Raw genomic sequence first — 12,310 nt, 5'->3', positions numbered from 1 at the left:
ATAAAGCTTTATTTATTTCAAATCGTATCTCTTTGATCTGTTTTCGATCCTTTATTTGATGTGTACATAGGTATATGTCTTCCGATAAGCACCTGTTCATATCCCATCTCCCCCCTTTCCCCTATCCCATCTCCCCCCTTTCCCCGTCGCGATATAACCTTGAATGGTTGAAAACGACGTTAAACACCAAATAAAGAAAAGAAAGACCTGTTCATTGAAATTCATATTTTCTGATGCATACATATATCTTTGAAGCATAACATCGTGAACACATGTTATGTTATGTTTTTGTGATTTGTTTCATTATAGTGTAATATGTTGTTTATTTCTTTTGGTGTGTAGTTTCTTAAATATATCGGAATAATGAAATGCTATGGTGAATATCAATGTGTATAAGTCGTGTCATAAATTGATGTGTTTATATGTTCTTTTCTGTACTTATATACAAACATAGTTTGGCGCAGCTTAATTATACTACAGAGATATTATCTATTCACAATCACGAAGTGTTTATTTTCAACCACACACCTTTACACTGTACATGCTTGTTATGACTGTTTGTAATAGTTGAAAGTTATTTGTTGACAAGCATCTGAATATATTTTTGAAGACACACTAACTAACGTGCACAATACTAAAATACCACAATATGTTATCAATAAAATTTAACTAAATGTCGTGTAAACATCTACGGCAGGTCAGCGCCTTATTCATGGTACTGGTGACGTATCTAAAGACAATATAGTACACATCACATTTTGGTTGCTTTTGAGAACTTTTTGTTTCACTTAACTTTGTCTTATGCTAACCATAGACTTACGTGAACACAACATGTGTGCAACAAGCTCCGCAACCTAATAATTGTAGCCACTATTACAACTGTGAATAAACTTTCTTGTGCACAATCATGCTTGATGTTTATAAGTTAAATGATTTCTGAATCACACACACACACACACACACACACACACACATACACACACACACACACACACACACACACATACACACACACACACACGCACACACACACACACACACACACACATACACACACACACACACACACACATACACACACACATACACACACACACACACACCCATACACACTTGCAGATTGATATTTCGTTTGATTGGAGTTGTCTTACAAAACCTACAACGACAGCTAAAGAAATACGAAGTGATATAATAAAAACCTATGCGGCAGCATCGTGATCACATTAAAAACACATGTACTGTTTGCTTAAAAGCATCATTGAAGAAGGTATAACATTTCTACTGGCCCTGACAGTTTTCACTTTCAGTACTCGGAACCCTCTTCCGGATGGCATAGGCTACGTTCCAAGTTCTGCGTGTCATCATTCGCAAACACACAAGCCTTTCGCACGACTCTTCTTTCATAAAGCCCAGTCAAGCCCAACGGTCTCGCTCATACGGCACATTCTCACCACACTGACAAGAACAGTTCAGTTTTTGCTCAGAACATCAAAGCAATAAACAAAACAAACTAGATAACGCTTCTGTTAAAAGTTTGTAAAATGTTTGAGATTATATTAAGAGATCTCAGCTTCTGTAAACAATAGACCCTATACCCGTGTCATATATTGTGTATGTGAACAGATTCTGTGTTTGCATTACAATTCAGCTGGTTATTAATGGCTGTACAAATGTACTTGTACTCATTCACTCGTTCACATTGCTCACCATCGATAAAAAGGTCAGGGGCAATGATACATTTCTTTGTGATGAAATCAATTATCATTTCTTTTGTTTTCTCAGTATTTCGATCTAAACAGTGTTCCTTGCACCATGTGTAAAACTATACCCAATGCATACCCAAATCAAATTAAAAAATCATGACGGTATTTTTCCACACACAAGAAACACTCGACTCAGTAAGCTCAGAGTACATTTGAATATTGGTACCTCCATGAACAATGGCATCAATGCCAATGATTATCCTTTACATTTCATGTCTCCTTCAAATTTACTTTCATGATCTCTGAAACAATAAATAAGCTTTCATTTCTGTGGCTAATATTTCAAACTACTGTGCATTCCCTTATCGGCTCAAGAACTTTCTTTCTTTCTTTATTTGGTGTTTAACGTCGTTTTCAACCGTTCAAGGTTATATCGCGACGGGGCTTAGAACAAAATATTATCTAATGTGAGACTCTATCGTATCAAAAGTCACACTGAGTACTGAGTGTAAATTCAAAATCTCCAAACATCAAGATGCAAAACGACAATCCAGAGAGCCGCCCTCGTGCTTCTGTGTGTGTGTGTGTGTGTGTGTGTGCGTGTGTGTGTGCGTGTGTGTGTGTGTGTGTGTGTGTGTGTGGGTGGGTGGGTGCGTGCCTGCATGTGTGTATGTGTTCGTGTGTGTGTGTGTATGTGTGGTTGTGTGTGGTCATGTGTATGTGTGTGTGTGTGTAGACCCTTCCACCAGCATCTTAGACCACTCTTTGTACATTTTCTTTTAATAGATGATTGTCATTTGTTTTACCTCATGTCTGCCCTGCGTGTGATGGTGTGATCGTGACTGCTGAAGTGTGGGCGTGTGTGTGTTGGTGTGCATGTCAGTGTATGTGTGGGCGTGTGTGTCAGTGTGTGTGTGGGTGTGTGTGTGTGCGTGATTTTACCAACACTACGCGAAATTCCTTGTGCTTTAAATGTTTTTTAATGTCACTTGGCTCAATAAATACTGTATTCTGTATTCTGTATTCTGTGTGGTCGTGTGGTCGTGTTTGTGTATGTGTGTGTATGCGCGCGTGCGTGCGTGTGTGTGTGTGTACGTGCGTACATGCGTGCGTGTGTGTGTGTGTGTGTGTGTGTGCGCGTGTGTGTGTGTGTGTGTGTGTGTGAGAGTGTGTGCGTATGTATGTGTGTGTGTGGGGGGGGGGGGGTGGGTGCGTGCCTCATATGTGTATGTGTTCGTATGTGTGTGTGTGTGTGGTTGTGTGTGGTCATGTGTATGTGTGTGTGTGTGTGTGTGTGTGTGTGTGTGTGTGTGTGTGTGTGTGTGCGTGTGTATGTGTGTGTATGCGCGCGTGCGCGCGTGCGTGCTTGTGTGTGTCTATGTGTGTGTGTACGTGCGTACCTGCGTGCGAGTGTGTGTGTGTGTGCGCGCGTGTGTGTGTGTGTGTGAGAGTGTGTGCGTATGTATGTGTGTGTGTGTGGGGGGGGGGGTGCGTGCCTGCATATGTGTATGTGTTCGTATGTGTGTGTGTGTGTGGTTGTGTGTGGTCATGTGTATGTGTGTGTGTGTGTGTATGTGTGTGTATGCGCGCGTGCGCGCGTGCGTGTGTGTGTCTATGTGTGTGTGTACGTGCGTACCTGTGTGCGAGTGTGTGTGTGTGAGTGTGTGCGTGTGTGTGTGTTTTTGTGTGGGTGTGCGTGTGTGTGTGTGCGTGTGTGTGCGTGTGTGTGTGTGTGTGAGAGTGTATGTGGTCGTGTGTATGTGTATTTAGCGCGGGCCTTCAACTTGCATGTTTGTGTCCCGCAATATCGCGCATGCGTACAATAAGTGCGTGCTTGCATGCGTGTACACGTGTGTAGGTGCACGCGTGACTATTTCGTAAAATATGCATAGTTACACAAAATATACTTTTCAAACAAAGAACAACCGGAGCAAACTTGTGCTCACGTGTCTCGGCTGTGTTTGTCTTGTGATGTTCGCAAATCACAATCAGTAAAAGGAAGTAGCCTATCTGTGAATCGACTGTCATGGCGCAACACTTTCGTTGGACGTACTGCAAATCACTTAGATGCTTCCGTTTATCGTATTGTTTTGCTGTTACATTGTTAAGCGTTTCTTTGTTAAATGAATAAAGTCAATGGGCAGAGGTGGTACATGGGAAGGAAGTATTTTTAGGGCGGAAGATGAAAGGAAGCTGCCACTATGGATGCACGTGCTTTTAACAAAACGATACAAAAGAACAATGTGTTGTGCTCTTGTTTGTGAGGGTGGTTTGTTTCTCTCTTCCTTCCATACGAGAATCTGAGGTCATTTTGTGTTGCGCTTTCTGCATACAAGAACTATTTTATGCCTCCCCTTCGTCGGTGTTGTGTCTTGATTGAAGTTGTTTCATTTGTTTGCTGGCGTTTGAACATGTACACAATCCCACTCCTGTGTTTTGCTGCTGCTGCATTCGTTGCACCTGAAGTAGTCCACAGCGAAGACGCATGTAAGTACAAGGCTGCTTTAGTATATGAGTATGTCCAAACCGATCTGAAACAGTTGTAATCTATAAATATGAGGTGTATTTTTGGTTATACAGAAATTAAGTGTTTAAACACAATTAGGCCGCAAACACCGCACCGAATTACCGAATTATGTACAGGAAAGGCAGCATGTACGCCGTACCCACACTCCACGCTTGCTTATCGCGCAGATACCAGCAGGGGTTGTCTCCCAGCTACGATAAGCGGAGCGAACTCTTTTCCAAAACGTAGAGAGGAAAAAACACGCATATTCGCACATACTGTTATCTGATCTCCAGCAGATTAACAGATACACTACATTGCTTTGTAAAAGGACAGCTCATCCTCCCTGTGGAATGTTCATTCATTATGTTCTGCAAAAATAAACGTAACAAGTCGCGTAAGGCGAAAATACAATATTTAGTCAAGTAGCTGTCGAACTCACAGAATGAAACTGAACGCAATGCCATTTTTCAGCAAGACCGTATACTCGTAGCATCGTCAGTCCACCGCTCATGGCAAAGGCAGTGAAATTGACAAGAAGAGCGGGGTAGTAGTTGCACTAAGAAGGATAGCACGCTTTTCTGTACCTCTCTTTGTTTTAACTTTCTGAGCGTGTTTTTAATCCAAACATATCATATCTATATGTTTTTGGAATCAGGAACCGACAAGGAATAAGATGAAAGTGTTTTTAAATTGATTTCGACAATTTAATTTTGATAATAATTTTCATATATTTAATTTTCAGAGCTTGTTTTTAATCCGAATATAACATATTTATATGTTTTTGGAATCAGCAAATGATGGAAAATAAGATAAACGTAAATTTGGATCGTTTTATAATTTTTTAATTTTTTTTACAATTTTCAGATTTTTAATGACCAAAGTCATTAATTAATTTTTAAGCCACCAAGCTGAAATGCAATACCGAAGTCCGGGCTTCGTCGAAGATTATTTGACCAAAATTTCAACCAATTTGGTTGAAAAATGAGGGCGTGACAGTGCCGCCTCAACTTTCACGAAAAGCCGGATATGACGTCATCAAAGACATTTATCAAAAAAATGAAAAAAAAGTTCGGGGATTTCATACCCAGGAACTCTCATGTCAAATTTCATAAAGATCGGTCCAGTAGTTTAGTCTGAATCGCTCTACACACACACACAGACAGACAGACAGACAGACACACACACGCACATACACCACGACCCTCGTTTCGATTCCCCCTCGATGTTAAAATATTTAGTCAAAACTTGACTAAATATAAAAAGGTGTTTGCTTGTCCCCGATATTTCGCAAACACGGGTTCACGGAATTCGAGGCACATATGTTTCCGCCGCCCCGCTTCTCGACATTCGTGTCATATGATGGCTGTAATAATTTTGCTTAAAACTAACAACAGTGTAGGTCATGTTTCAGGCCGTCCTCGCTGAACAGAACAGTGTAGGTCATGTTTCAGGCCGTCCTCGCTGTACAGAACAGTGTAGGTCATGTTTCAGGCTGACCTCGCTGTACAGAACAGTGTAGGTCATGTTTCAGGCCGACCTCGCTGTACAGAACAGTGTAGGTCATGTGTCAGGCTGACCTCGCTGTACAGAACAGTGTAGGTCATGTTTCAGGCTGACCTCGCTGTACAGAACAGTGTAGGTCATGTTTCAGGCTGACCTCGCTGTACAGAACAGTGTAGGTCATGTGTCAGGCTGACCTCGCTGTACAGAACAGTGTGGGTCATGTTTCAGGCTGACCTCACTGTACAGAACAGTGTAGGTCATGTGTCAGGCTGACCTCGCTGTACAGAACAGTGTAGGTCATGTTTCAGGCCGAACTCGCTATACAGAACAGTGTAGGTCATGTGTCAGGCCGACCTCGCTATACAGAACAGTGTAGGTCGGGGTTCAGGTCGTCCTCGCCATACAGAACAGTGTAGGTTATGTTTCAGGCCGACCTCGCTGTACAGAACAGTTTAGGTCATGTTTCAGGTCGACCTCGCTGTACAGAACAGTGTAGGTCATGTTTCAGGCCGACCTCGTTGTACAGAACAGTGTAGGTCATGTTTCAGACCGACCTCGCTGTACAGAACAGTGTAGGTCATGTTTCAGGCCGACCTCGCTGTACATAACAGTGTAGGTCATGTTTCAGGCCGACCTCGCTATACAGAACAGTGTAGGTCATGTTTCAGGCCGTCCTCGCTGTACAGAACAGTGTAGGTCATGTTTCAGGCCGACCTCGCTGTACAGGTTATGTTTCAGGCCGACCTCGTTGTACAGAACAGTGTAGGTCATGTTTCAGGCTGACCTCTCTGTACAGAACAGTGTAGGTCATGTTTCAGGCCGACCTCGCTGTACAGAACAGTGTAGGTCATGTTTCAGGCCGACCTCGCTGTACAGAACAGTGTAGGTCATGTTTCAGGCCGACCTCGCTGTACAGAACAGTGTAGGTCATGTTTCAGGCTGACCTCGCTGTACAGAACAGTGTAGGTCATGTTTCAGGCCGACCTCGCTGTACAGAACAGTGTAGGTCATGTTTCAGGCCGACCTCGTTGTACAGAACAGTGTAGGTCATGTTTCAGGCTGACCTCGCTGTACAGAACAGTGTAGGTCATGTTTCAGGCCGACCTCGCTATACAGAACAGTGTAGGTCATGTTCCAGGCTGTCCTCGCTGTACAAAACAGTGTAGGTCATGTTTCAGGCCGACCTCGCTGTACAGAACAGTGTAGGTCATGTTTCAGGCCGACCTCGCTGTACAGAACAGTGTAGGTCATGTTTCAGGCCGTCCTCGCTGTACAGAACAGTGTAGGTAATGTTTCAGGCTGACCTCGCTGTACAGAACAGTGTAGGTCATGTGTCAGGCTGACCTCGCTGTACAGAACAGTGTAGGTCATGTTACAGGCCGACCTCGCTATACATAACAGTGTAGGTCATGTTACAGGCCGACCTCGCTATACATAACAGTGTAGGTCATGTTTCAGGTCGTCCTCGCTATACAGAACAATGTAGGTCATGTTTCAGGCCGACCTCGCTGTACAGAACAGTGTAGGTCATGTTTCAGGCCGACCTCGCTGTACAGAACAGTGTAGGTCATGTTTCAGGCTGACCTCGCTGAACAGAACAGTGTAGGTCTTGTTTCAGGCCGTCCTCGCTGTACAGAACAGTGTAGGTCTTGTTTAAGGTCGACCTCGCTGTACAGGTTATGTTTCAGGCCGACCTCGTTGTACAGAACAGTGTAGGTCATGTTTCAGGCTGACCTCGCTGTACAGAACAGTGTAGGTCATGTTTCAGGCCGACCTCGCTGTACAGAACAGTGTAGGTCATGTTTCAGGCCGACCTCGCTGTACAGAACAGTGTAGGTCATGTTTCAGGCCGACCTCGCTGTACAGAACAGTGTAGGTCATGTTTCAGGCTGACCTCGTTGTACAGAACAGTGTAGGTCATGTTTCAGGCCGACCTCGTTGTACAGAACAGTGTAGGTCATGTTTCAGACCGACCTCGCTGTACAGAACAGTGTAGGTCATGTTTCAGGCTGACCTCGCTGTACAGAACAGTGTAGGTCATGTTTCAGGCCGACCTCGCTGTACAGAACAGTGTAGGTCTTTTTCCAGGCTGACCTCGCTGTACAGAACAGTGTAGGTCATGTTTCAGGCCGACCTCGCTGTACAGAACAGTGTAGGTCATGTTTCAGGCCGACCTCGTTGTACAGAACAGTGTAGGTCATGTTTCAGGCCGACCTCGTTGTACAGAACAGTGTAGGTCATGTTTCAGGCTGACCTCGTTGTACAGAACAGTGTAGGTCATGTTTCAGGCTGACCTCGCTGTACATAACAGTGTAGGTCATGTTACAGGCCGACCTCGCTGTACAGAACAGTGTAGGTCATGTTACAGGCCGACCTCGCTATACAGAACAGTGTAGGTCATGTTTCAGGCCGACCTCGCTGTACAGAACAGTGTAGGTCATGTTTCAGGCCGACCTCGCTGTACAGAACAGTGTAGGTCATGTTTCAGGCCGACCTCGCTGTACAGAACAGTGTAGGTCATGTTACAGGCCGACCTCGCTGTACAGAACAGTGTAGGTCATGTTTCAGGCCGTCCTCGCTGTACAGAACAGTGTAGGTCATGTTTCAGGCCGACCTCGCTGTACAGAACAGTGTAGGTCATGTTACAGGCCGACCTCGCTATACAGAACAGTGTAGGTCATGTTACAGGCTGTACTCTCTGTACGGAACAGTGTAGGTCATGTTTCAGGCCGTCCTCGCTATACAGAACAGTGTAGGTCATGTTTCAGGCCGTCCTCGCTATACAGAACAGTGTAGGTCATGTTTCAGGCCGACCTCGCTGTACAGAACAGTGTAGGTCATGTTTCAGGCTGACCTCGCTGTACAGAACAGTGTAGGTCATGTTTCAGGCCATCCTCGCTGTACAGAACAGTGTAGGTCATGTTTCAGGCCGACCTCGCTGTACAGAACAGTGTAGGTCATGTTTCAGGCCGACCTCGCTGTACAGAACAGTGTAGGTCATGTTTCAGGCCGAACTCGCTATACAGAACAGTGTAGGTCATGTTTCAGGCCGAACTCGCTATACAGAACAGTGTAGGTCATGTTTCAGGCCGACCTCGCTATACAGAACAGTGTATGCCATGTGTCAGGCCGACCTCGCTGTACAGAACAGTGTAGGTCGGGGTTCAGGCCGACCTCGCTATACAGAACAGTGTAGGTCGGGGTTCAGGCCGACCTCGCTATACAGAACAGTGTAGGTCGGGGTTCAGGCCGACTTCGCTGTACATAATTTGATACACAATTCGCAACCCGTTTGTTTTCAACACTTACTTGTCAAAGGTTCACAAATACAATTTAGCTTCAATACAAATGACCGTTCTGGAATATTACGTTCAAGTGTGCATACAACCTTCATGGTCACAGAAACATTTTCGCAAGATTTCCCTGTGTCGTTTCTGTAGTTGGTCAAGGAACAATTGAGATAGCGTTTACAACAGCGAATCAAAAGTACGCTCCCCCCCTGTCTCTCTCTCTCTCTCTCTCTCTCTCTCTCTCTCTCTCTCTCTCTCTCTCTCTCTCTCTCTCTCTCTCTCTCTCTCTCTCTCTCTCTTTGCCTGTTGAATTACGTGTTTGGTTTCCAAATGATAATTCTCATGACGATATTTGTGATGGTAATCAATGCTTTATGGAGAAGTATGTGTGGAGTGGAGAGAATTCCGATGTGTTTTCAAATGTTTTAGGTTCACGTGATATGTTTAACCGTTTGGAGTTAGCAAAATATATGATTAAGTCTGACATTAACAGAGCGCTAGAATTGTTTAATATTTGCATTAAGGAAAGTGCAGAATGTATGAAAAGGATAATCCCATTAAATCATGACAAGAAATCACAAGACTGGTTTGATCAAGAATGCAGAATAGCTAGGAGAAATGTTTTCAGATTGCTTTCGAGCATTTCCAATGATGGCGCCTCTCGTAGTACTTATTGTACAGCCAGGAGGGAATATAAAAATATGTTGGACAGAAAGAGAAGAGAACATAATGAATCAATTTTAAATAAACTTATTGCTGTTGTTAATTATCAAAAGGAGTTTGGGATACTATGCATAAACTTTCTGCAAAAAGGAAGCATATGAAGAATAATATTACTCCGGATGCATGGTTTCAACATTTTAATGCATTATTGGATAAAAGTGTAAATCAGGGTGAAAGTATTGATCGTGAGGCTGATGTGGATAATGATGTTGTTGATGATGAAAATGATATTATGAATCGTCCTATTTCAAGAGAAGGTGTGCTTGTTGCAATGAGAAAGCTAAAATCTGGAAAGTCAGCCGGGCCAGATGGTATTATTGGTGAGCTCTTGAAACATTCTGATTGTGTAATAATTGATTTTTTTGTACAGTTTTTTAATTCTTTGTTTTCGAAAGGTGTGTTCCCTGAAAGCTGGACTGAGTCTATTATGATACCTCTTTTTAAAAAAAGGTGATGCCAATGATCCAAATAATTATCGCGGTATCTCTATTTGCAATGACAGTAGTAAAGTTTTTGGTTCTATAATTAATGACAGATTACAGGAATGGGTGGAGTTGCATAATATTACTGGTGAATACCAGGCTGGATTTAAGAGATGTTATACAACCACTGATCACATGTTTACTTTGTTAGCTTTCGTACAGAAACAATTTGCCCTTAACCGAAAACTGTATGTCGCTTTCATAGACTTTGAAAAGGCTTTTGATTCTATAAATAGAAACCTGCTTTGGCCTAAATGTATAAAGAGTATGTATGAATCAGTAAAGGTGAGAGTGAGATGTGGATTTAAGTTGACTGAATGTATAAAATGCACATTTGGGGTGAAGCAGGGAGATGTGTGTAGTCCTGTTTTATTTTCATTGTATATTAATGAATTAGCAATTCAGATTATTGAAAATGGAAAACATGGTGCCATTTTTACGATAGATTATTTTGAGTTGTTTCTACTTTTGTTTGCTGACGATTTGATATTGCTGTCAGAAACTGTGGTTGGTTTACAAAATCAATTAAATAATCTGGACAAGGCAGCTCGTTCTCTCCAGTTGAAAGTAAATATGAGTAAAAGTAATATTGTGGTTTTTAGGAAGGGGGGCTATTTGGCTGCCAGAGAAAGATGGATTTATGAAGGGAATGTTCTACCTGTAGTGAATGCATATAAGTATTTGGGAATACTTTTTTCGACCAGGCTTAGTTTTACGGCTGCCTGCTTAGACCTTGCAAGTAGAGCTAAGCAAGCTTTGTTGTCGATTTCACATAAATGATACATGATTAATAATACTAGTTTGGATGTCTATCTAAAGGTATTTGATTCACAAGTGCAACCTATTGCACAATATGGTGCAGAGTTATGGGGCTTAGACAAAGCAGCCATAGAATGTGAAAAGGTGCATTTATTTGCATTGAAAAAGTTTCTGGGTCTAGAAATGCGTACACCAAACGATTTGGTATATGGAGAAACTAACAGATACCCTTTGTACGTAAATTCAATATTGAAATGTATTAAATATTGGTTGAAGTTGCTGAGAATGTCTGAGCATAGATTGCCTCATAAATCATATAGAATGCTGTACAGGATGGATGAGAATGGTAAATTGAATTGGGCGTCAAATGTACGGTGTAAATTGTACCAGCTAGGATATTTTTGTGTGTGGTTGAACCAAGGTGTTGTTGACGAAAGCAAGTTTTTGTATGTCTAGAAAGATAGATTAATTGCATGCAGATGGCAAGACTGGGAGTTTCATATTCACAATAGTGAAAAATTTTCTGTGTATAGAACATTTTGTACTGTTCCTGAGATCAAACCTTACCTTTTGTTCAATATTGACAGACATTTAAGATTCATGATGATAAGGTTTAGGTTAGGGATCTCTAAAATTGCCGTTCACACTCATCGTTACAAAAAAGTCTATGATGTTAATAGTTACATGTGTCCCTTTTGTAAAGATAAACTGGAAAATGAAGTCCATTTTGTTCTTGTCTGTCCATACTTCCATAAATTGAGAGAAAAATTCATCCCACTGAAATATTACAGGCAACCAAGTGCTTTTCGACTCAGCCTTCTTTTAGCTTCAATACATGAAAAAACTGTACGTGATTTATGTTTGTATTTGTATAAAGCATTTAAGATAGGAGAAACACTGTTATCGTAATTTCGTATGTTGATGTTTGCATTAATGTATCTGTTATCCACTTTTGAGAAAAATATGCACTTTTTTGAGTCTACTGAATGTAAAAATTATTAAATGTTTTTGCTTTTGTTCACACCCCTTCACTAGGGGCAATGGCCTATGTGAATAAACCATCCGAATCCGAATCCGAATCCGAATCTCTCTCGCTCTCTCGCTCTCTCTCTCTCTCTCTCTCTCTCGCTCTCTCTCTCTCTCGCTCTCTCTCTCTCTCTCTCTCTCTCTCTCTCTCTCTCTCTCTCTCTCTCTCTCTCTCTCTCTCTCTCTCTCTCTCTCTCTCTCTCCTCCGTTCACTTAACTCGTTACTGTGTGCACAACGCTTAACGTCTAAATCAGTTTACTACACGTACATGTATAATCTAAAACTTTAGGGTTATATTCAAAAAATACCATTTA

General features: G+C 42.3%; 1 protein-coding gene across 1 annotated transcript in view; it reads left to right on the top strand.

The window, feature by feature from the left end:
* The window catches only part of LOC138972746 (uncharacterized), a 28,293-nt gene that overhangs the window by 9,245 nt on the left and 6,738 nt on the right, over positions 1-12,310 (top strand). The window lies entirely within an intron of this gene.

The sequence above is a fragment of the Littorina saxatilis genome, linkage group LG8 (assembly GCF_037325665.1).
Source record: "Littorina saxatilis isolate snail1 linkage group LG8, US_GU_Lsax_2.0, whole genome shotgun sequence".
Classification (NCBI taxonomy): domain Eukaryota; kingdom Metazoa; phylum Mollusca; class Gastropoda; order Littorinimorpha; family Littorinidae; genus Littorina; species Littorina saxatilis.
Note: the sequence above shows the minus strand (reverse complement) of the source record. Positions and strands in the feature narration are given on the sequence as shown.